The sequence below is a fragment of the Chiloscyllium plagiosum genome, unplaced genomic scaffold (assembly GCF_037043375.1).
Source record: "Chiloscyllium plagiosum isolate Xiang-an unplaced genomic scaffold, Cpla_swu_hap1 HiC_scaffold_42, whole genome shotgun sequence".
NCBI lineage: Eukaryota > Metazoa > Chordata > Chondrichthyes > Orectolobiformes > Hemiscylliidae > Chiloscyllium > Chiloscyllium plagiosum.
In genome coordinates this window covers 64,977,594-65,004,875 of record NW_028270180.1, presented here as the reverse complement: position 1 = coordinate 65,004,875, position 27,282 = coordinate 64,977,594, and positions in this window count along the sequence as shown.

Below are 27,282 nucleotides of genomic sequence, written 5' to 3'. Positions count from 1 at the left end.
GAGTAATGGCAGATGGAGTTTACTTCTGCTCACTGTGAGGTAATGCACTGTGGGAAGTCTCATAAGAGAAGGATATACATCATGAAGCGGAGGTCCTCCTAGAAAACTGAGTAACACCGGGACCTTGGTGGGCAAGTCACTGGATGTCTGAAGGTGTCAGCACAGGTTGACAGGGTGGGGAAGGCAGCTGAACTGGGAGCAGGAGGGGGACCCACATTCTGATGGGGCGAATTGTTAGAGCTGCTTGAGAGGATATAATCTAATCTGGCAGGGTGTTGCACCTTAAACAGTCATAAGGCCAGAAAGAAGATTGAGGTTGGTGCACAAGTTAAAGACAGCAATTTCAGTAGACAAGGCTGGCAAGAACATAGCAGAAAATGGGGGAGGGGGAACTGATGATTAAACTGCATTTATTTCAATGCAAGAGGCCTGACAGCTAAGGAAGATGAACTCAGGGCATGGATTGGAACATAGGACTGGGATGTTATAGTTATTGCAGAAATAAAGCTGATGGAGGGACATGACTGGCAGTTCATTGTTTGAAGGTAGAGATGCTACAGGAAGGGGAGGCAAGAGAAGATGTGTGGTGGTGGGTTTTCATTGCATGAATCATTACATCAGTACCGAGAGAGGGTATTCCTGTGGGATCACCCAGTGACGCTATGTTAGTAGAACTGAGAAATAAGAATGGGTCATCACTCTGACACGATTATCCTACTGTCCTCGAATAATCCATGGCAGATTGAGGAACAAACATTTCAGGAGATCTCAAATATCAATCATAATAATAGGGCTGTTATGGTTGGGGTTTTTGAACTTTCCAAACCTAGACTGGGACTGCCAGTGTTCAGTGTTTACAAGGGAGGAATTTGGTAATTGTGTTGCAGAAAACTCCCAATCAATAAATGGCCTGAAAAGAGAAAGAGGCAAAACCTGACTGCGCCTTGGGAAACCAGGTAGGGAAAGGGACTGAGGTGTGAGTGGGAAAGCATTTTGCCAAAGTGACCACAGTTCTAGTAGTTTGAAAATAGCTTTGGAAAAGGATAGGGCTGGTCCACAAGTGCAAGTTATAAAATGGGGCCTGACCAATCTTGATCGTATTAGCCAGGAACTTTCAAAAGGTGACTGGGGAGTCTATTTGCAGGGAAAGGGAACTCTGACAAGTGAGAATATTTTAAAAGTGAGATAAATTGAGCGATCAGCACCAGCATGTTCCTGTTTGTGTGCAGGTCAATGCTGACAGCATTCGGGAACACTGGCTGTCTATTGAGGGTCTGGCACGTGTCAGGTATAGCCAGCTGGATCAAGGGAATCCCTGAGGATCACATGGACTTTGGGTAGAAATTTATATTAGATTAGATTACATACAGTGTGGAAACAGGCCCTTCGGCCCAACAAGTCCACACTGACCCGCCGAAGCGCAACCAACCCATACCCCTACATTTACCCCTTACCTAACACTACCGGCAATTTAGCATAGCCAATTCACCTGACCTGCACATCTTTGGACTGTGGGAGGAAACCGGAGCACCCGGAGGAAACCCACGCAGACACGGGGAGAATGTGCAAACTCCACACAGTCAGTCGACTGAGGCGGGAATTGAACCCGGGTCTTTGTCACTGTGAGGCAGCAGTGCTAACCACTGTGCCACCGTGCCGCCCATGTCAGGAATGCAGAAAGGGTACATGAAATAGCCTCAGCAGAGAATGATAAGGGAATCCAAAAGTGATTATATAAATATATTAAGAGTAAAGAGTAACTCGAGACAAAATAGTTTCCCTTAAAGATCAAGGAGACCATTCGTGTGTGGAACCGCAGGATATGGCTAAGACCTTAAACACATTTTTTACACCAAATCTAATTGTGAACAAAGACTGGGGAACCCAGGGAACAAGAGTAATATGTTAGACCACATTTGGAGTTCTCTGCAATTCCAGTATCCCTGCTATAGGAAGGATGTTGTGAAAGTTGAAAGTGCTTAGAAAAGATTGACAAGATGTTGCCAGGGTTGTTGCTGAATAAGCTGGGGTTATATTCTCTGGAGCATCAGAGACTGAGGGGTGACCTGACAGAGATTTATATAAACATGAGGTATATGGATTTGGTAAATATTCAAGGTATTTTCCCAGGGGTTGGAGAGTCAAAGACAAGAGGGCATAGGTTTAAGATTAAAGGGGAAAGGTTTAAACGTCACTGAAGGGACAGTTTTTTTATGCACACGGTGGTGTGTGTGTGGAATGAGCTGAGAGAGAAAGTAGCAGATACTGATACTATGACAACATTTAAGAGATATTTGGATGGGTATATGAATAATAAGGGTTTAGAAGTACATGGGCCAAATGCTGGTAAATGGGATGGATTTATTTACATCTTCTGGTCAGCATCGACGAGTTGGACCGAAGGGTCTATTTCCATGCTGCCCATCTCTATGACTTGAAAAGAGTGCATGTTATAGAAGGTTTTAAAACACAAAACTATGGAAAGTCCCAGGACCTGATTAATTGTATCACAGAACATTATGGAGCCCCTAGCAAAGATATTTGTACCATTGATAGCCATGTGTGATGTGCTGGAAAGGCTGGAGTGTGGCATAGTGGACAGTGAAGACATTGTAATCGAGGATAAAGCGGATGGCCCTCAGGACAACTCCGTGCAACCCTGTCACGGTAGACGCTGCAAGACGTGTCAGATTGTGGATACAGATACCACTATTATGCGTGGGAAAACCTCCCACCTTGTACATAGCAGGTACTCATGTGACTCAGCCAATGTTGTCTATCCTATACGTTGCAGGTCAGGATGCCCGGAGGCATGGTACATTGGGGAAACCAAGCAAAGGCTATGACAATGGATGAATGGGCACTGCACAACAATCAACAGACAGGAGGGTTCACTCCCAGGTGGAGAACACTTCAGTGGTCCAGGACGTTCAGCCTCGGACCTTCAGGTGATCATCCTCCAAGGTGGACTTCGGGACAGGCAGCAGGGAAAAAAGTGGCTGAGCAGAGGCTGATAGCTAAGTTCGGTACCCATAGGGAGGGCGTCAACCGGGACCTTGGATTCATGTCACATTACAGGTGATCACCATTACACTACACACACACAGATATTCCTACACACACACACTCTCACATACACACGGACACAGATTAGCACAAACGCGCACACAGACATCCACCACACCCTTATAGACACACACACTCCCACACTCACACATGCACCCCCTCACAGACTTAAGACACTCTGCACTCACTACACACACGCTTTCTCACACTCACAACCCCCACCCCAGACAGACACACACAGACAGACAAAGACCCACAGACACACATATATTTTGTGGGGAGAATTTGTACTTGCAGAGTTACATTGTACTTTGCTGAAAAACTGCATGCATTCATGTAGAACTCTGAGCTCAAAAACTGCATGAATTTATGTAAAAGTCTGTTATCTCACTTTTTAGATTAGAATCAATCTAAACATCAGGGCATAGACAGAGAACACAGGGGGCTAACACTTTCAACATATTGTCTAGCTATCACCATTGTTAACAGCTAACCTGAGAATGCAACTTTAAAAAAAAGTTTTTTGATTTACACTGAAAGTAGTGAAACTATCACTGTATTCTAACCGATGAAAGGCTTAACAATCAATTTTTCAATGTATAATGTCAGTTACATCACACTGTAAATTTTTGCTCTAACTTCTGTGTTACGATCGAGCCCTCACTATCACCTGCTGAAGGAGCATCGTTCCGAAAGCTAGTGTGCTTCCAATTAAACCTGTTGGACTATAACCTGGTGTTGTGTTGATTTTTAACTCTGTTCAATAAGGTAGATTGATTTGTGACACAGAGATAAAAGAAATTTAGACACCAGTGTGACGTGGTTACAGGGCGAACAAAAGGTGGACAAAGTCTTTTCCCTGGGGTTGGGGTGTCCAGTACTAGAGGGCATAGGTTATGGATGAAAGGGGAAAGATATAAAAGAGACCTAAGTGGCAACTTTTTCATGCAGAGGGCGGTACATGTATGGAATGAGCTGCCAGAGGATGTAGTGGAGACTGGAATAATTGCAACATTTAAGAGGTATTTGGATGGGTATAAGAATAGTAGGAGTTTGGAGTAATATGGAATGGGTGCTGGCAGGTGGGACTAGATTGGGTTAGGATGTCTGGTCGACATGGACAGGTTGGACTGAAGTGTCTGTTTCCATGTTGTACATCTCTATGACTGTAACTTCCATACACTTCATTTTATTATCATCCATGTGCCTATCCAGAAGTATATTAAATGTCCCTAATACATCTAATTTTACCACCACCGCTGGCAATGCATTCCACTCAGCCACCACTCTGTATGTAATGAGCCTAGCTCTGAAATCTCCCCTTAACCATCCTCTAATCACCCGAAACTTATACCCCCTTGAAATAACTATTTATATGTGGGTAAAAATATCTCTCTCTAGTCACTCTATCTATGACTCTCACACCTTGTTCACCTCTGCCAAGTCACCCCTCACCCTTCTTCACTCCAATGAGAAAAGCCTTAGCTCCCTCAAACTTTCGTCATAAGACATGCTCTCCAGTACAGGCAGCACCCTGGTAAATCTCCTCTTTACCCTCTCTAAAGCTTCCACATCCTTCCTGCAATGAAGGGACCAAGACTGAACACAATATTCCAAGTGGGGTCGAACTAGGGCTCTATAGAGCTGCAGCATAACCTCACAGCTTTAAAACTCAATCCCCAAACTAATGAAATCCCACACAATACATTGCTTTTAACAAGTCAATCAGTTTGGGTGGCTACTTTGAGGGATCTCGGGACTTGGAACCCAAGGTCCCTCTCTGTTCCTCCACACTGCCAAAGATCCTGCCTTTAACTCTGTATTCTGCATTCAAATTCAATCTTCAAAATGAATGACTTCACACTTTTCCCAGATTGAACTCCATCTGCCACTTCTCAGCCCAACTCTGCATCCTGTCAATGTTCCGTTGCAACCCACAACAGCCCTCCACACTATCAACCACTCCACCAACCTTCGTGTCATTGGGAAACTTACTAACCCTCTTACAATCACACATCCAAGTCATTCATAAACTCACAAAGAGCAGAGGACCTGTAACCTCTCCCTGCAGAAAACCACTGGTCACTGAGCTCCAGGCTGAATGCTTTCCATCGACCATCACCCTCTGTCTTCTGTGGGCCAGTAATCCGGTATCCAGACAGACAGGTTTCCTTGTACCCCATGCCTCCGTACTTTCTGAATGAGCCATAAAGATATTTTGTCACATTCTCAAAAGATTCAATAAGACTTGTAAGGCATGACCTGCCCCTTACAAAACCATGCTGACTATCTCCAATCAAACTATGGTTTTCCAAGGAATAATAAATCCTGTCTCCCAGAGTCCTCTCCAATGATCTGCACACCACAGACATAAAACTGACACGTGTGCAATTCCCAGGATTATCCCTATTCCCTTTCCTGAACAAGGGAATAATATTTTCGTACCTCCAATCATCTGGTCCGACTCCAGTGAACAGTGAGACTGCAAAGGTCATCACCAGGTGCTCAGCAATCCACTCCCTCGGTTCCTGTAGTAACTTTGGACGCATCCAGTCTGGGTCAGCGACTTATCTATCCTTATCTTTCACAAAATTCTCAGCACATCCTCCTTCTTAACATCCACCTGTTCACGTACATCAGCCTGTTTCACGTTGTCTTCACAAACGACAAGACCCTTCTCAGCAGTGAATACTGAGGCATAGTATTCATTAAGGACCTCCCCTACCTCCTGTGACTCCAGGCACAACTTGCTTCCACTATCCCAGATTGACCTTATCCTCACTTTGGCTTTGCTCTTGTTCCTCCCATAAGTGGAGAATGCCTCACGGTTTTCCTTAATCCTTCTCAACAATGCTTTTTCATGCCCCCTTCTAGTTGCCCTCATTATATCTCTCGGTTCCTTCATGGTACCTTCAGAGAATCCCTACTGTGTGGAAACAGGCTGTTTGACCCAACAACTCCATATCAATCCTCCAAACAGTATCCAACCCAGCCCCATTCCCCCACCCTATTACTCTCCATTTGCCCTGACTAATGCGCCAAACCTACCCATTCCTGAACACTATGGGTAATTTAGCATGGCTGAGCCACCAAATTGGCACATCTTTGAGCTGTGGAGGGGGGGGGGGGGGGAAACCGGAGCACCTGGAGGAAATCCACAGGGAGAATGCGCAAACACCCCACAGACAGTCGCCTGAGGCTGTAATCGAAATGGAGTCCGTGGTGCGATGAGGTCGCAGTGCTAACCACTGAGACACAGTGCCATCCAATGTAACTCTCTGGAGACCTGTCTGATCCTTGCTTCCTCAACCTTAAGTAAGCTTCCTTCTTCCTCTTGACGAGATGCCAAAGTCCATGTGGACAACGTTGACTGCTCTGCCTTCATCTATCTTTGGCCACCTCCTCGAACAGTCAATCCGGTTTGTGAAACGTGGTTTCCCACTCACAAAGCCATGCTGATCATCTCGAATCAGCTCTTGCCTTTGTAAATGTAAGGAGCTCCTTTATCTCAAATTCTCCTCCAACAACTTCCCCATCACTGGGCTCACGGGGCTGTAATTTCCTGGCTTTTCCCTGCAGTCCTTAAGTGATGGAACAGCATTAGCCAACCTCCAGTCTTCCAACACCTCACTGTGTCTGTTGATAATATAAATATCTCTGTTAGGGACACTGCAATCTCTTCCCTAGCTTCCCACAATATTCTAGGATCGACCTAATGAGCTACTGAGGATTGATCTACCTTTATTTGTTGTAAGATAACAGCACTTTCTCTTCTCTGGTGAGGATTTTTTCCAAGACATCACTATTTATTTCCTCAAGTTCCCAAGCTTCCACATCTTTCGCCACAGTAAATACTGACAAGACTATTTTGTCTAATATCTCACCCATCTCTCTGATTCCACACGAGTGACCTTATTGATCTTTAAAGGGATCCTATTCTCTCCCAAGTTATTCTGTAGCCCTTATTAAAACTTGCATAAAGGCTTCTGATAATTCAAATGCACCATATCCCCTATACCACTACACCCCTCCTACACCCTTACACTCCTGCCATTTATAATCACACCAACAAATTAAATCCAACAGGCTCATTGCTGTATCAAACGGCATGGAGACCACTGTCACACACAGTTACTGTACTGCCCTTGGCATAAGTATATTCAGTGTCCTGACTTTAATCATATTGACATCCCCATCACTGTCTGGTGCCTACAAAAGAATTCCTGTTAACGGTTGCTGCTGCTTGGTTATTCTCAGCTCCACTTTTCATATTCAGATCCACATGAATCTCTCATTAATGCTAATAATCACAGTATTTGCTATTTATTTTGTTCAGGTCACTAATAACAGACTGTATCTAATTCCACTCAATCATTATTCGTTGGAAAATATTTGAGAATGTTGTAGTCATACAGATGAAATATACATAGTAATGATATTCATTGATTTTCTTTTGTTCTGAAGAGCTGAGTTCAAACAGCGCATAGAACTTGATGCTCCCGTGCTATAACAATGAAGAGAAAAAACAAATTTCTTGTTCAGTAAAATAATCAAATGCCAATTCCTTTTATTTATCAATTTTTAGTTATTGATCTGTTTATGAATTATGTGAAATTTGTTTTAGTTTTCCACTAATCTATTTGTATAGAATGTCAGATCGAACTGCTGTGAAAATATCCAAGTGCATTCATTTGAAAATTGACTTTGCGTATTTATCACTGTGGGATATATGCAAAGCAGTGTTACTTCTGCAATTATAATTGTTTATTCAAGGTAAATGAACTCGCACCAGTGTATAATTGTTTCAGCCAAGAGCTGAGTTAACAAGAATGAAAACTATGAAGGAAATATATAATTGCTTTTGTATTAGCTAAAATGTGCAGAAAAGAATGAAATGTGTCTGCAAATAATGGTAGATGTTACAGTCAAATAGATAAGATGCTGTGAGGGGAGGGGGTGGAGGTTAAGCGAGACATGTCTGTACAAACAGTTACAAACATCTGTTTCCCGCTCCAGCAGAAACAAAAAGAAAGCAAAAGATCATCAGGCTAGGTGTAAATAAAGAATAAAAGGAAATATTGCTTTGGTTAGCACGTAAACAGATGGCAGTGAAGAAGGATAAATAACAATAAGACCACCGAGGGAGGTGGTCAAACGGCCTTGTTAGGGCAGAGTTAAACATTTTGTCATGGACGAGGCCGGATGAGTTCAGAGATAAACAGCCAGGTTTAGATTAGAAATAGTTATAAACAGTGAAGGAGCAATGGGAGGAGGGAGGAGAAACGAATTTCATAAATATTGTATACCCGTTAAATTCAGTGTGTGTGTGTGTGTCTTGTGGACAGTGGACACCACACCCCTCTTGCAACAGCGTAATAAATAATACTACTGATTCAGGTCTTGTTGCGGACTGAAGTTTTTGAAGTGACTGAACTTCGTAGCTCACAATCACTTATCTCATTTATTGCATGATGTCTGAAGTGTGTTATTTCAGCAATTCTATCAACTATTTAAAAAGTCTAATCTTAAATAAGATCCTTAACACCCAGTTATCAATCTATTCCTAATTCATGTAAATATCTCAATTTTCTTGAAGTCAATGTTCACACAAAACAGTGCACATAAAGCGACACAAATATATTCATCATCAGCTGATTACTGTTCAGTGGAATAACCTGAGTATCTTATTGTTCCTGAGACTAATGACAACAATAAGCATTTGTTTACTCGTCCATGCAGTAAGTGCATTTGATATCTTATATTTCAGTTGAGTTGTAAACGACGATTTATGTTGTTTAAAACAATAAGTCTAATTTGTCATGGATATTGACTGCAATACAATAACACTGGAAACACTTTTTTAACTATTCTAACAATCTTTAAGCTCCTCTTCTGTTGTGAGTGTGCAAGAGACAATTCAAATTATAACCATTTTTGTTGCAAATTCAACAAACGCTGCATTTTGAATTTATGAACTTCTTACATATTTGCAAAAAGGTTAGTATTTACTGTATGTCATATTAAAAGACTACTTTTTCTAATCATATGCGCTACAAAATGAGTATTGCTTTCATTGCATTGTAAGAAAAGAAGTAGAAGTTTTTGTTGTTTCAATTCCAACATTATTCATCATTGTACAATAATGACACAATTATTATAATCGCTTTATATACCACACTGCAGTGACTTCATTGTTTGTTTAGTTTCATGCTCATTTTCATGATCTATAAATTCTCTTCCTAATTCTGACACTTTGATTATAATATTAATCAACGTACCATCTCTACAAGGAATCAAGTGCAAAGAAATTCGCAAGTTTTATATTGCATATATTTTTGAGTTCAGAAAAGAATTTTGTCAATAATCACTGAATGTCTCATTTTTTTCTTTAATACGTACAGCTAGCTACTATGTTTTATTCCTTAGTTTACTGATCTTAATAAGCATCAAATCGACATCACAGCAAAGTGCTTTTGAAATATTGAATCATGTTAACTCTTCATATGCATTGCAGTGTACCATCTCTCAATCATTGTAACAACCAATTTTTATTTTACCTGTTGAAACATAGTTGTATTAATGTAAATATATTTCACTTCAATGCTAACACTTGTTGTGTATGTAATCACAATAAGACTTAAGGATTTTTCATGCAACAAAATCCAATGACAAAGCATCAGCATCCCTTTATTGTTTCATTCAACAATGACAATAAATTTTGATTTTCTGAAAATTGAACATTTTTAAAAAGAAGGAATGTTGTCTTCAGTTGATTGTTCGTATTCAATGACTTATTCACAGTATCTACTGTTTATTCTCTTCGGGTTCCCAAGACAAGAAATTAACTAGTTCTGCTGTTTCTAAATTCCTGGAAAATATTTGATAATGTTGTGGCCTAAAAGGTGAAAAGGCTAAGTGATCGTAAGTGATCAGTTTTTTGTTCGAAAGAGCTTGATTCAAACATTTCGGACATTCACATTGTTATTCTGCTGTGTTACAAGGAGAGAAAACAAGTCGCTTTCTTCATCTGTAAAGTAAACATATGTCACTTCCAATTATTCGTTAGTCAGCTAATTACCTACATTGGTTATTTAAAAAATGAAATTCATCTAAATATTGGAATGACCTTTGATCAAATTAAATTTCTAATTATTTTTCATTCGTGAATTGTTAGATAGAACATAGATCATAGAACAATACAGCACAGAACAGGCCCTTCGGCCCACGATGTTGTGCCGAACATTTGTCCGGGCTTAAGCACCCACCCATGTACCTATCCAATTGCCACTTAAAGTTCGCCAATGATTCTGACTCTGCCACTCCCACAGGCAGCGCATTCCATGCCCCCACCACTCTCTGGGTAAAAAACCTACCCCTGGCATCTCCCCTATACCTTCCACCCGTCACCTTAAATTTATGTCCCCTTGTTATACTCTGTTGTACCCGGGGAAAAAATCTCTGACTGTCTACTCTATCTATTCCTCTGATCATCTTATAAACCTCTATCAAGTCACCCCTCATCCTTCTCCGTTCCAATGAGAAGAGGCCTAGCACTCTCAACCTATCCTCGTACGACCTATTCTCCATTCCAGGCAACATCCTGGTAAATCTTCTCTGCACCCTCTCCAAAGCTTCCACATCTTTCCTAAAGTTAGGCGACCAGAACTGCACACAGTACTCCAAATGTGGCCTAGCCAAAGTCCTGTACAGCTGTAACATCACTTCACGACTCTTGAATTTAATCCCTCTGCTAATGAACGCTAATACACCATAGGCCTTCTAACAAGCTCTATCCACCTGAGTGGCAACTTTCAAAGATCTATAAACATAGACCCCAAGATCCCTCTATTCCTCCACCTTACTAAGAACCCTACCGTTAACCCTGTATTCCGCATTCTTATTTGTCCTTCCAAAGAGGACAATCTTACACTTGGCAGGGTTGAACTCCATCTGCCACTCCTCAGCCCAGCTCTGCATCATATCTTAGTCCCTTTGCAGCCGACAACTGCCCTCCTCACTATCCACAACTCCAGCAATCTTCGTATTATCTGCAAATTTACTGATCCACCCTTCGACTCCCTCTTTCAAATCAGTAATAAAACTTACAAACAGCAGAGGACCCAGAACTGGTCCCTGCGGAATTCCACTTGTAACTAGGCTCCAGGCTGAATATTTACCATCTACCACCACTCTCTGACTTCGACCGTTTAGCCAGTTTTCTATCCAACTGTCCACATTTGCCTCTATCCCATGCCTCCTGACTTTCCGCATACGCCTAAAATGGGGAACCTTATCAAATGCCTTACGAAAATCCATGTATACTACATCCACTGCTCTACCCTCATCCACATGCTTAGCCACCTCCTCAAACAATTCAATAAGACTTGTAAGGCAAGACCGACCCTTCACAAATCCATGCTGGCTGTCCCTAATCAAGCACTGACTTTCCAGATACTCATAAATCCTATCCCTCAGTACCCTTTCCATTACTTTGCCTACGACCGAAGTAAGAGTAACTGGCCTGTAATTCCCGGGGTTATCCCTATTCCCTTTTTTGAACAGGGGCACAACATTCGCCACTCTCCAGTCCACTGGTACCACCCCTGTTGACAGTGAAGACGAAAAGATCATTGCCAACGGCTCTGCAATTTCCTCTCTTGCTTCCCACATAATCCTAGGATATATCCCGTCAGGCCAGGGACTTGTTTATCCTCAAGTTATTCAAAATGTCCAACACATCTTCCTTCCTAACAAGTATCTCCTCTAGCTTACCAGTTCGTTTCACACTCTCCTCTTCAACAATACGGTCCATCTCGTTTGTAAATACTGAAGAAAAGTACTCATTCATGACCTCTCATATCTCTTCCGACTCAATACACAGTCTCCCACTACTGTCCTTGATCGGATCTATCCTCGTTCTCGTCATTCTCATGTTTCTCACATACGCATAAAATGCCTTGGTCTTATCCTTGATCCTATCCGCCAAAGATTTTTCATGCCCTCTCTTAGCTCTCCTAATCCCTTCTTCAGCTCCCTTCTGGAAATCCTGTATCTCTCCAATGGTCTGTCTGAACCTTGTTTCCTCAACCTTATGTAAGCCCCTTTCTTCCTCTTTACAAGACATTCAACCTCCCTCGTCAACCAAGGTTCCCTCACACGACCATCTCTTTCCTGACTGACAGATACATACATATCAAGGACACGTCGTATCTGTTCCTTGAAAAAGTTCCACATTTCCACGACATCCTTCACTGACAGCCTAAGCTCCCAACTTATGCTCCTCAGATCCTGTCTTACAGCATCGTATTTACCCTTCCCATAATTGTAAAACCCACGCTGTTGCATGCACCTATCTCTCTCCACAACCAATGTGAAAGTCACATAATCGTGGTCACCATCACCAAATTGCTCACCCACGAACAAGCCCATCACTTGCCCCGGTTCGTTATCGAGTACCAAATCTAATATGGCCTCCCCTCTGGTCCGACAATGTACATACTGAGTTAGAAAAGCTTCCTGGATGCACTGTACAAACACCGGCCCATCCAATCTACTTGATCTAAAGAGCTTCCACTCAATATTTGGGAAGTTGAAATCGCCCAAGACAACTAACCTGTGGCTTCTGTACTTTTCTAAAATCTGTTTCCCTATCTGTTTATCCACATCTCTGCTGCTATTGGCGAGCCTATAGTAAACACCCAACAAGGTGGGCGGCACGGTGGTTAGCACTGCTGCCTCACAACGCTGGAGACCCGGGTTCAATTCCCGCCTCAGGCGACTGACTGTGTGGAGTTTGCACGTTCTCCCCGTGTCTGCGTGGGTTTCATCCGGGTGCTCCGGTTTCCTCCCACAGTCCAAAGATGTGCCAGTCAGGTGAATTGGCCATGCTAAATTGTCCGTAGTGTTAAGTAAGGGGTAAATATAGGGGTATGGGTGGATTGCGGATCGGTGTGGACTTGATGGGCCGAAGGGCCTGTTTCCACACTGTAATGTAATCTTAAAAAAAAGGTGACTGTTCCTTTCCTATTTCTGACTTCAGCCCATAATAGCACCAAAGGCAGATCCCCCTCGAACTGCCTTTCTGCAGCCATTATACCACTTCTAATTAGCAACGCCACACCCCTTCCTTTTTTATCACCCTCCCTAATCTCAATGTAATCTTGGATACACTGAGCTACCAATTTCTAGAGCGTCCTGCAGTAAATACTTTCACATATTCAGTCGGCTCGAAGAGAAAGAAATTCCTCCGTATCTTTCTTAAATAGGTTACTATTTACTCTGAGACTATGTTCTCTGGTCTTCGATTCTCAGACAAGGCGAATCATTCTCTCCTAAGTTATCCTATCATGTCCCTTATAATCTAATGTATCTCAGTAAAGTCTTGTTACATTATTCTACACTCCAATGAGTACAGGGGCAATATTCTCAGTTTCATCTCCCGAGAATATCCTCCCATATCCAGGATGATTTGTGTTAAATTTCCCTAAACTGCTATTCCTAAAATAGGGGGACTAAATTTGTTCACATTAATCCAGCTCTGATCTGACTAATGCCATGTGTATTTTGAAAAAAACATATGTTCCCATTCCGTTTAAATAAAGTGAAACAAAATTATTTGACTTCCCGATTACCTGCTGAAACTGGATGCTCGCTTTTCATATTTCATGTACAAGGAAGCGAAGTGCTCTGTATGCTGATGTTTTGTGCTGTGTATTTCCCCACTTAATATTTATATCTGCCAAAACGCATAAACCTCTTTTTTTGCATGTTTTATGCTGATACGTTTTTGTCCACTTGTTCATCCTGATTCTGTCCATCCACAACGTTGCTGTGCCGCTCTCATTACTTGCATCCATATCTATTTTGTGTCATCTCCATACTGAGCAACAGTACATTAACTGATGTTGTACAGGTGATTAGTACATGTTGTCAACAGCTGTGGCACCAATATTGTTGGCTCCGGGAATCTGCAAGTTACAATTTACTATCATGAAAATGCCCTCATTACCTCGCCTCTCCATTCATTCCCCAATCCTCGACTAATACATACCCCCAAATTGTTGGTTTATGCTTCTATGCTTGTGAAGTGCTATCGTATAAAACACCGTTCAGAATATTTTTAGAAATTCAGATATATTCCATTTACTGCATTCCCCTTTATGTATTGTGCTTGTTACGATCTGAAAATACTTGTAGGTTAGGTCTGATTTCGTCTGCACAAAGCTATGCGGAATCCATTTTATACTATCATGCATTTCTAATGTTCTGTTATTCCAACTTTAATCATAGATTAACATTTTCCCAGTGGCAGATATGCTGTCAACTGAGCTGAATTTGTCAGGCTGGACACTCACAAGACGTGACCATTGTTGAATAAAGGTGTTGAGGAACAAATCAAAACGAAAGAGTATCCTATATCAGACAGACAACAGGGTTCAAGTGAATTTCTTGTAGGGACTTCAATAAAGTGCACACCAGGAAGGAAAGAGGGGATATGAAATAATTTAATCTGCCGGGGCTGAAGATAATCCAAAGAGGGTCTACAAGTACATATCTGGCAAGAGAACAACGCGAGAAATATTACCTGCAATATCAAGGAGGTGGACATTGCTTTTGAGCTCAGCAGATGGAAGAGGCATCAAACGAAATTTTCACGTCATTTTTTATTGTGGAGACAGCGAGACCAAATGTTCACTCTCCACATGTGAAGAGGACGATACCTTTTCCGAAACTATTTGACCAAGCATCAATAATTTGAGATTCGGTGATGTTTCTAGCGGTTGGATTGCATTCGACTCTGTCTGGCCTCATGCAACAAAGAGTCTACATGTTCTCAGGACTGGATTTTTAATATAACGAGCAGGCTTTGCCTTGTCGTACTGCAACATCGGAGGTCGAAGATGACTTTATAGAGATTCATAAAATCAAGAGTGCTCTCGATAAGGCGAACAGCAAAGTTCGTTTTCCCTTGGATCCTGGAGTCCAGCCCTCATAAGATTTACACCGAATGACAAGACATCCTTTTCACACAGAGGATGGCTTGCACATGGAATCAACTGCTAGAGCAACTGGTACGTAGAGGTACTGCTACATTATTTTATAAGACATTTGGACGTTTAGACGAAGAGAAAGTGTTTAGAGGGATTCAAGCAAGGTGGAACAGCTCAGTTTGGGAAGTTTGTTCGCCAAGGATATGTTATACTTAAGGAGGCTACAGAAATCATGGAAATACATACTGATAAACATTTCATATTACAGGAAAATAATTGCTGGACTTCTCAGAAAATGTAAAAGGCGTATAAAACTCCAGACCCTGGACTGGTGTATTGTTATGAACGTGTGTGAAAAAAAAGAGTTGAAAAGCTTGCAAGGACACAGAACAACCTGTTCTGACCAAGGGAACAATGTGGCATTTGTTCGAAACAGCCAGCAGAGCTGGATTGCCATCAGCTTAAATTATGAATCAAGATCCGAAATCAAAATCAGGTGTGAACTTCACGTTTTGATAATATTAAAGCCAATGAAATAATCCGATGTTTTGGGGTATAAATCAGGATATTTTCAACAGCTAGGACTGCGTCAGAGACATCCAGCTCAAGAGATCCTACAAATGTACCTTCCTGGAAATGTGTTTGCATGGCAGAACATCGAGGAAAACCTGGAGAGAATCTTGCCAGAAAAATCCACAAAATGAGACTTGAAAAGGCTGAGTGGTTTTGAACCATGATTACTTTTTAAATCATTATTGGGAATCTTTTAGAATTGGAATGTTATTGCGGAGTGGAAGGTAAAAGATGGGTTTAAGAGAAACTAGTTGTAAATAGTTGTTAGTTTTCATTCTCTGTTAGACATAAAGAAAAAAGTTGATATTTTCCCTTTAAATCGTGACCTTTGCGAAACGTTTTGACTATCGAATTTTGACAGATTACACCACGGGGTAAATGTTGTTCTGTGTTGCTCGTTTCAATTAGCATCGAGGTTTACCCTGTGTTTGTACTGAATCCCAAAGCATGATAGGAGGTAAGCGCGGAAATTGCAAGACTCCTTGCTGAAATAATTGTGTCATCTCTAAATATGGGTTTGATTTAAAATGACTGGACATTGACGAACCTTGTTGAAGAATGGATACAGGGAAAAGACTGGAATCTCCAGGCTTGTGAGTTTGAAATTGATGGTTCGCAATTTTTTGAGGTGGTTTTGGAAGATAGCATTTTCAGAGTCCAGGAAAAATAGGGGATCATCAGCATGGTTTAGTGAGGTGGAAACTGGATCTCACAAATTTGTGAGAGTTTTGATCAAGTACGCAAGAGGAGTGATGAGGCAAGAACAAAAATTTTGCTTACTTAGGCTTCAGGAAAGCGTTTAACTAGATTCAACATGGAAGACTAACGAGTAAAGTTAGATCAGATGTGGTTCACAGTGAGTTTGCAAATTGGATACAAAATTCAATTAACAACAAGAGAAAGGGTGAGATTTTGGTGTGTTGTTTATCAGACTGCAGGCTTGTGACCAGCAGTGTTCCACAGGGATCAGTGATGGCTCCTTTGTTTGTGAGTGATGTAAATGTTTTAGATGACAGTATGGAAGGCAAGGATCATCAGTTTGTGGTTGACACTAACATGAGCGACATGCATTTCACGAGATGACAGCATAGGTCTTTGTGTGTACACGAAGAACATTTAAAAAGACTTTTGGACAAATACATGGATAGCAAAGGTTTAGAATGATATGGTCCAAGTGCAGAGAAATGCGGTTAATGTAGACCGGCATTATGATCAGTGTGTACCAGTTTGCACCAAACGACCTGTTTCTGTGCTGAGGGACGCTACAACTCTCCATGGTGGTACAGTCGACAGAGAAGAAGGTTATCTGAGGTTATAGAAGATTAAAAGAGACATTGATCATTCGGGTATATGATTAAATGAATGGTAAAGAGAAATGATCTTGAACAAATGTAACGTACTGCAGTTTGAGTTATAAAGGGATAACTGGTACAATTACAAGTACTGCTTTGAATAGTCCTGCGCAATAGACATGTCAATAGGTCACGGAATGAACTTTGGAAGTCGTGTCACATATCGTCAGCTTCGTTAAAATGCTGTTAGAACGCATTCATGCGTTGCTCAGTGTTGAAGTTGGGACGTTATCCTGAGGTTGTACAGGATGTTGGTGTGGCATCTTCTGTAGTATTGTGTCTATGTTCTGGTTTCCAAGTCAGATAAAGAAGAATATTAAGCTGGACAGAGTTAAGAAGAGATTTACCAGTATGTTGCTAGGAATGAATGGATTGAGCTGTAAGGGGAGGCTGGATTGGCTGGAACTTCTTTCAAAGGTGCACAGGAGGTTGACGTTTACCGTATAAATGGTTTTTTTTAAAATCCTAATGGGTACAGATTAGCTCAATTGCAACGGTGCTTTCCTTCTTTGGGGTATTTCAGGACTAGTGGGCGTATTTTTAAGGTGTGAGGACAAAAGTGAAAAAAGGACACGAGGTTCACTTTGTTTTACTTTACACGGTATGTTTCCTGTGCAAAGTTCTAGAGGAAGTAGGAATGTGGATAAAGTTACAACATTTAAAAGACACTTAGATAAGTGCATGAATAGGACATGTTAAGAGAGGTATGGGCCCAATACACGTAGTTGGTACTACGTTAGTTTCGGTTAATGGTAGCATGGACTGTTTGGAACAGCGGTCTGTTTCAATGATGTCTCAGTTTATTTGAAATTTACAGAGTGCTGAGAGGCCTGTGCAGAGCCAATGTGGCAAAAATGTTTCACCCACTATGACACACTAGAACCCGAGGGCACAGAGACAAAGTGAAGCGATAACAATTTGGAAATGAGACGTGGAGGAGTATCTTCAGTCAGAGAGTGGTGATTCTTTGGAGATAGTTGCTGTAGAGGGCTGCGGGCGCCAATTCAGTGAGCAAATGTGTGGCACGTTGGCTCATTGGTTCACATGGCTGCCTCATAGCACCCGGGTCCCAGGTCCGATTCCAGCCTTGGGCGACTGTCTGTGTGGAGTTTACACGTTCTCCCTGTGTCTGTATGTGTTTTCTTCGTGTACTCCGGTACCTCCCACAATCTAAAAGATATGCACATCACGTGAATTGGTCATGCTAAATTGTCCATAATGTTTGGTGCATTAGGCAGGGTTAAACATAGAGTTGGGGTGGGTTGATCTTCGGAGGGTTGTAGTGAACATGTTGGTCCGAAGGGCCTGTTTTCATCCTGCAGGGAATCTAATCAAATCATTTCAATTCAGATTAAAATAGCTCAGGATCTTTTCCCACGACCCAATGCCCTCTGCGCCATATCAACAGAAGTTTCACCGAGCGAGTTTGGAGCTCCCAGCCTCGGCGTTTCACGCGCCTCTCTCCCTTCACAGTAGGACTGCATGCTCATGGAGTTTGTCACTGGCAGGCAAAGTAGATATCCACTCGGTCATTCCACTCTCAATTTCCAATCGGATCTTCGCCACTGCGTACACAGTTTCACTGAGTCCAGACCTGGGAACCGGTGTGATGTGAGTGTGCAATAATAGTTTCTTCCTTGTCTCACGGCACGGGTAAAGTTACGATGTGAAACTTCATGTTTAATGAAACCGATATTTCAACAATATTTGTGAACTCTCGCCTGTACATTTAATCTTTTATTGAAATCTATCGAATTCAATCTTCAACATTCTCAATGATGGAATCTCCACAGCCACTGGGGACATCGAAGGTGACGATTCAATCCGGTCTCAGTGGGCTTTCCTGTTGTGCATGTGATGCGGTTCCTCGACTATCTCTGCCATTGCATTAAAAGCTTTTTGTATTGTGCTTTTTCATGTAATCGAATAGTGGTTCGTCCTCTGCGTTGTGGTCAAGCAACCTCCATACAAATCCGAGTATCAGTAATGAGCATTTGTTCCATGTTACTCCACATAACCTGTGCAAAACAAACGCAGAAAGGACACAATCAATTTTAAGTTGAAAATACTCACTCAGGTGTTGGTTTTAATGCTTCAAGCCGCTACTCTCAGCACCCAATCTCGGAGATTTTTCTCCCTTTAACAATCACTATTCCCCCTTTCCATCCCTCCTCCCATGTCACTGGGCCATTGGAAAAATTAACATTCACTTTTACATTAACACCGTTAAGTCTGTGCTGTAGCTGTCACTCTTGTTAGGTGAACGTCACCCAATATCACCGTCAGGACCATTCAGCCACTTAATGCTATCAGACAATGTGGTTGGGTTTTGAATCCTCACGTATAGTGTTTTATTGGCATGGATCAGAGATCATTGGAGCATTGGGTTCATGAAAAGGGCACAGAACAGTATTGAGGGAATGACTTTATTGGAAAAGACCAATGTCTGTGATCTCCCCACATTTATTTCAAGTCATCATTTGTCTCTCGCTAGAGTATTGTGTATAATTTTGCAATTCACATTATAGCAGTGATATGACAACTGTGGAAACGATGCAGAAGTGATTTGCCAATATAGGATCTGGATTGAAGAACTTCAACTATTAAAGAGTTTAGACGGACTGGCGTTGTTTTTTCTGAAAGAAGGGGAAATTGAGATGAGACAGTGTTGAGATGTACGAAATGATGAGCAGTATGGATTATGTACACTTAACGAAACATTTGATGGAGGGATCAATCACCAAGGAGCCATAGATTTAAGATAAGAGTAAAAAGGTTTGGGTAGCTGCACATAAAAAACGTTATCAGACAACGAGTGGTTGGAATCTGGAACTCACTGTCTCTGAGTGTTGGAACGGCAGAAATTCTCAGAAAATTCAGAGATATTCAGATGTAAGTTTTTAATGTTAAACGCACACAATGTCAAACGATAAAAAATTGGATGAGGATAACCAAGCAGTTATTTTGACAAGAGCACGCACAAGTAGCTTGCAAGAGCAGTTCGCTCTGACGACCACTGGAGTATGGCGTTTCGTATCCTCAGCTGTCATGTGGGATGCAAGGGTTCATTTTCCCGCTGGGACGGCCCTGACTGTTTCAGGGTTTCAAGGTTTGTGTAAAGATTTGCAGTTCCAGTGAAGTTTGCAGATGGTGTGTGGATGTTCGATAGTGTTGGGAAGTTGGTTTGCAGCTGTTTCCTGCCCTTTCTCGGAGACATCCTCAAGGCTAATGAGACTCTTATGAAGCTCTGCTGTCCTGTAGCGTTTCGAATTGGTGTGATTTCCTTCCCACTGCTTTCAGTTGCTGCTTCTTGTCGTTCATTGCAGGTCCCGGTATGTTATGTCCAGGTCAACATGTTCTTTGATGGAGTCATTGGATGAGTCTCGTCATTCTAGAAAATCTCTGGTTGCCCACTATTGTCCAATTATTGTTGTGTTGTTCTGGTCGAATTTGTTGACCTCGTCATGTCTGTGCATTGCCACTCTGTACAACTGATTGTGGTGTTTACTGGATCCTCCAGAAATGCTTTGCAACAATAGATATTCCCGCAAATTCCTTGCAGACAAACAACGTTAGGAGGGCATGCCAAGAACCAACACATCAATGAAAAATGTCTCGGAACGGACAGCCTTTGACTACTCGGATTTATTAGAGAATATAAACCGAAAGCCACATTTAGACAACAACTCACCAGAACATTGGACCCAATACCCATCATGTACAATACAAATATCGTCAAACAATGTTGCACGTAGTGAGAGCAGGGAACATTATACAGGACAGACAATTCACGACTCGCATTCATGAAGATCTACTTGACACTAAACACCACTGCCAGGTATCCTCAATAGGTTGACTCATTACACTGAGTGTTGCTGATTCTGCGGCTGGAAGCTTGGATTGTATGACAGTCTGCAGCAATGGAGACGGTGTTGCTGGAAATGTACAGCAGGTTAGGCAGCATCCAAGAAGCAGGAGAATGGACGTTTCTGGCATGAGCAAGTCATCAGGCACATGCCCAAAACATCACTTCTCCTGCTCCTCAGATGCTGCCTGAACTGCTGTGTTTTCCAGCACCGCACTCTAGACTCTGATGTCCAGTATCTAAAGTCCTCATTTTCTCCTCCGTTTGCAGCAGTTGTTGGTTCCTTGAGTGAGGGATCAGTTGATATAACCAATGTAAACTTCGATTGCTGATTGAGAAATATAACCAGGTCCGTAGCTCAAAAGAGTGTTTCTGTTGTTTCTCAGGTGCCATTCCTGGCACGGCCTCTGGCACTGTAATTATTTTGAGTTTCCTGGTTGTTCAATGTGTGTTTCTGTGATCACACAGTTGCCAGTACTCTGGGGAGCGGCTGCAGTTATCTGCGTTCGCAGCCTCGATGCAATTGATGCGGTTTGGGTCATTCTTGATTTGTGCAACAGGAGCACAGTGATGAATCAATTGGTATTGCAAGAAAGCAGACAGGCGTGGAAAATGTCGAGGTTCTGGTGATATTTGCACAGTGTTTAGAGATTACCTAGATTCAGGAGAAAAGAATGTTGAATTCTTACGAGTCGTGTTGAAGAACTGTCTGGGAAACAAATCACCAGCGGTGTGGTTTACAAGCGCACTCACAGTAACCATAATGCGAAATAAAACATACAAAAAATGAGGAAAACAGACGAAGGATGACAGTAATCATGGGTTACCTGACTTTCACTCCCCAGCTCCCCCAATTCCCACTTCCAGCTCCATTATAAACAAATTTTAGAGAGCCATAAGCATCAACGTTGTCCATTGGAACGACTCAATTCTTTCCTTTGTTTTCGATTAGGCTATTTGTTTCAGGGTTTTTTTACTTTCCTTGGAAACGATCTCTTTCATTGTGAGCATTCGGAAAGGAAGACATCCTTTTTGTTAGGGAAAGAATATGATACTAAACATGTTTGTGTCAGGCATGAGATTCCTCTGGCTCACACGTTTCTTCGACTTTCTCTCGGTTTTAATAGTGTTCTTCCTTTTGACTTCTCCGACCAAAGTGCATGACCTCATAATGCCGACATAAAACTGCATCTGACAAGTTATTCCCCATTCATTCAACCTATCTACATGCCTGTGCGAAATGCCACGTTCTCAACATAATATGTGTGAATTGTCAGCAGATTTGTGCACATTTGACTCTGCCACTTGCTCCATGCTATTAATAGAGAGATAATTGAAGGCTTAAATATACTGAGACTTGCCAGACATCTGCCGTAAATACTTCTACATACTTGCTACCCTCTGAACGTGAGAACATCCTCCTCATCTGTGTCTTAGTGGGTAACACCTTTCCCTGAGATCAGAACCTCCCGTCCTGTACTATTCTGGATAGAAACCAGAGAGGAACAAACGCTTAAAGTTAAGCATAATCTCACTGGCGTCTCTAGGGCCAGTTCTGAGTGCTCTTTGTTGACCTCTGGTTGTACAAACTGCCCTGATTAGCACTTTAGTTTTGACAATGACACATCTACTTCAAAGTTACTTTAGTGCCTGTGACTGAAGTGGTGCTGAAAGGCGCTGTAAAAATACAAGAGCACCTTTGTTACTCGACCATTGCCGTTTTGTTAATCTCTCTGCTCATGGAAATGGATCATAGAACATAGAACATAGAAAAATACAACGCAGTACAGGCCCTTTGGCCCTCGATGTTACGCCGATCCAAGCCCACCTAACCTACCTTCCCATCTACTCTATCTCTCTTCAACACAGAACATGTTCCCCTCACTGTTGATTTTAAATGATTTCCTGTTGGATGAGTTTTTTAGATTAGATTAGATTACATTACAGTGTGGAAACAGGCCCTTCGGCCCAACAAGTCCACACCGACCCGCAGTGAGGCAACAGTGCTAACCACTGTGCCACCGTGCCGCCCACTGCAACTCCAGAAAACCCGTCTCAATAACTCGGTATTTTCTCAGGTCTGCTCAATTGTTGACATGCAGGAAACTTGTGTTCTGAACGAGAGACAGATCTGACTCAGAACGATAGGTCTGTTCCTCTATCCACAGATAATAACAAACACATGGTGTATAAGTAGGTTTCACTGAGTTTATTTGATACAAGTTGTGTTTTCCATAAACGTCTTCACTCCTCGTCCTTTGGTCAGTTGCCCTGGACAGGGGCAGCAGTTCCTCCTGACCATCAACACGCCCATCCACACCGCTTTCGCCAACATCATTGTACACATTCCCAAGAAATCTCCCATTAAACTTCTTTGCTCCAAACAAAATATTTCCAGAGTCTGGAATCTCTCCAAAAAGTGAGATTTATTTATAATGCAAAGCAGAGGGTTGTGAAGATATTCTTGGAAAATTGTGCCAATTCGCAGATGGGGAAACTGTCAAGAAGCAAAGCAGAAATCCGAGTCTCGAGTTTTTTGGATCTTAATATATTCCTTGGAAGCGGATCCAGAGGTGAATGAATGATGAACTGTTCGACTGAGCAGAGACAGGTTAGAAATGTTTTAGTGCTTGCGGAGGCCAGTGCTTTGGCTCTGATACCCTCCGGACATGAACTAATCTGTGACATTGAAAAGATCCTCGTTCCTGCACGTCAGGACGTCAAATCTCATTTCAGCTCCAGGACAATGAGAAAACACGGTCACAGACAAGACACTGAAAGATTGAAGAGACACGGTCCCGCTTGGAGGAGAACTGGTTCCTGGTGTCATGGTTGTGTCTTTAGACTGTGGGAGCAGACTACTCCCATGTCTTCAGAATGAATTTCCAAGGATTTATTTTCGAAAGGTAAAGCTAATTACGGACTATTTTCCATGGGGGAGGAGCAGACTAAAGCTTGCATTCGGAGATCATTGACGCCGTTGGCTCATCAGTCTCTGTGGCGATGTTACTCAGTGCGTTTGGCTCTTCACTAACAGGTGCTGTTCTCCCTCGACCCAGGAAGGGAGTGACAATCACACAATCCTTTTTTCTTCAGCTGCACAGTTCCGGGGTTTATACCGTGGTCAGGAATATTACAGATGACATTACAGTGTGGAAACAGGCCCTTCGGCCCAACAAGTCCACACCGACCCGCCGAAGCGAACCCACCCATACCCTTACATTTACCCCTTACCGAACACTACGGGCAATTTAGTATGGCAAATTCACCTGACCCTGCACATCTTTGTGACTGTGGGAGGAAACCGGAGCACCCGGAGGAAAACCACGCAGACACGGGGAGAACGTGCAAACTCCACACAGTCAGTCGCCTGAGGCGGGAATTGAACCCGGGTCTCTGGCGCTGTGAGGCAACAGTGCCAAGCACTGTGCCACCGTGCCGCCCACATATGTTCGTCATGAGGCATGAAGGGAGTTTGTCCCGGTTTTAGGAGAGCTGGTTCCCGGTGACATGACTGTGTCGGCAAGGCGTGGGATCAGACTGTTCCCATTTTCCACAACGAATGCCCCAGGATTCATTTTGGAAACGTCAAACCAATCGAGGGTAATTGTCATTCTACGAAGTGCAGGCGAATTCTTGAATTCGCTAACAGTCTTCTTTATGAGATCCTGCAAGGGGCTTGCTACAAGGAACTCCCCAGTCTCTGTGGAGCAATTAATTCTCTCGTTCGGCTGTTAACCGATAAGGTGTTCCCACGCATGGAGCGGTCGCTGTTCTTATCCAACCGAATCCTTTGCTGTGCAGTTTCGTGTTTTTAGTAGGTTCGGGAATATGCTCCCGATCGGAAAACCTATCCAGTGAGGAACGACAAATGTGTTTCTTTATTGTTTAATGGCGAGTAAAGTGTTGCGGATGCTGGGAAACTCTGACAAAAACAAAAACTGCTCAAGGAACTCGGCAGGAATGGGAGACCCTGTGAGAAAAACAGAGTTCTGAGAAACTCCTGAAGAAGCTCTGAATGGTTGTCTCTGTTTCTCTATCTCCAGATACTGCCAGACATGCTTAGTTTCTCCTGCAATCTCTGTCTTTGCTTCGAAATGAATGATAATTTGAAATATCGAGATTGATGACACAGACCAAACATATCCTGACATTTTACCCTGTGGAAGCTGTGATGATTCAATTCAAACAAACCTAACAATGATTGCCGGTCCCTCAGATCTACAGGGAGGGAGAACTTGAAACCAGTTTAGTAGCGTACTTCTGCAGGTGTGGCCAAGTGATTGAGGCGATGGGCGTTAATTCCACTGTGAGTTCCTCATGCAGTTAAGCATTTTGCTGACTGTGATTGAGAGTCGAGAGTGAACTAGAAGTGTGTTTGTTCTCTGCTTTTATGTTTGAAATTCAAATCGCAGGATGAAGTAAAATGCATATAAACCAGATAAGGAAGCTTGGGAAACTGCAACCAACCGCCTGTCATGATTGAAAAGGCAGAAACCTCCAAAGCATGAAAGACCCATATAGTCGAACACTTACAGTGCTGAATTCGTTTGAGCCTTTGAGCAAAGTGCTGCCAAATGAGGTAAGAACGCTTTAGTGGATTGTATTGGAATGTGCAGACTCAGTGGGCCAAAAGGCATTTTCTGTGCTCGACACATCCATGGCCAGCTGAGAAAAACTCAGTTTGTGAAGGAACAGGACATTGTTTGCAAAGTGCCCCTCGGCCAGGAAGGGATCGAAGTTACTTTCTGTCAGTCACGGTATTCATTGGAAGATTTTAATTGGTAATATCTGGTATGGTGCCTATTGGTGGAATCAGTCTATACGATAATCAGGACATGAAACCGTGGTGCCTTATTGCCCTGCCGTGAGCAAGCTCTCGCAGCTTACATTCCCTGATTCTGCTTTTGAAATAAAGATCACTTTCTCAATGTGTCTGTATTTGTATCAAACAGCTCATTGATCTCGGGACTAGACATGAAGAGGAATCTGGAGGTGTGACAGGGACAGAAACAGAAAGAGACGAGACGTGAAAGTGTCTAGAGTTTGCCTTGTGTCAGTAGTTTTAGTGAGGAATGTTTTCTGGGCGCTCTCCTGTCAGATCCCAGGAGCAAGATGCCTTGATTTGGTGGGATTTGTGTTACTGAAAGTTACACATGCGAAGCGTGTGGGACTATTTCAGCTCAGTATCCACTTCATATCGCAGCTCACAGCAACGGTTCACATTTTTTGGAGAAGTGGCTTGTATTCCACTTAAAGCCGCCTTTCACGAGAGAAACCTGCGGACTTAAAGCGCATGGAGTGCGTATAATGATGAGGACTCTGTCACTGTCGGGGAATGTGCCTGCGTGTTTGCGTCTGTGTGTGAACATGAGAATACGTTCCCCAAAGGTGTTGCAACCCAGTCAACCGCCAGTACCATTGCTGTGTCATTTAAGCTCACAGAGCGAATCTCATTGACATTTTCCCTGGAAAATCAGAACACTCAAAGTTATGGGGCAAATGCTGCAAACTGGGACGAGAATAGATGGACGTCTGATAACCTGATCTGTACGATGGACGGATGGCCCTTCACTGTCCCGCCCCAACCCCACTCCCCCACGCTTTAAAATCTCGAGGACAGAGAGAGGAATTGACCTGACGAGAAAATCTCTTCACAATCTTCCATTACATTTTTATTGTCCCTTTTCCGACAAATTTTGCAAATTACTTACCATGCTTTTTATCTTCTCACCTAAATCATTTATTTAAATGAAAAAATGAATGTGGGCTCAGCATCGATCCTTGTGGGACACCATCGGTAATAGTCCTCCAGTCTGAAAGCTACTTTCCACGGCTATTCCCAGCCTCCTGCTGTTAATCTAATTTTATATCGAATTGGAAATATCACCTTGAACTCTCTGTGATCTCACTTTTTGAATCAGGCAAACATGTGGAATCTTGAAAAAGGTTTCATTAAAGTTCAAGTGAGCAATATCTACCACTTTGTCCTGATCAATCATATTAGTTATGCCATCGAAAACTCAGTCATGTTTGTGAGATACAACTTTCCTCGCGCAAAAACATTCCGGTTATTCCAATTTATTCCTTGTATCTCCAAATGCATTTAAATCCTACCGTTTATAATTGCATCCAACAACTTACTTAAGACCACCGTCAGAAATCCAGGCCTATCATTCCCAGGATTCTCCATGTAACCCTTTCTTAACAAAAGCACAAAATTAGCAACTCCCCATTTTTTCGGCGCCTCAGTCATAATAATAGTTTACACAATTATTTCTACGAAAGGCCCAACAGTTTCATTCCCTAACTTGCCACAAAGTTCTGGGATACATGAGATCAAATCCCAGAGAAATATCCATCTTCATATTTTCCAAGTCCTCCAACACTTGCCCTTTACAATGGAAACGACTTTATAAACATCAGTATTTAGTTG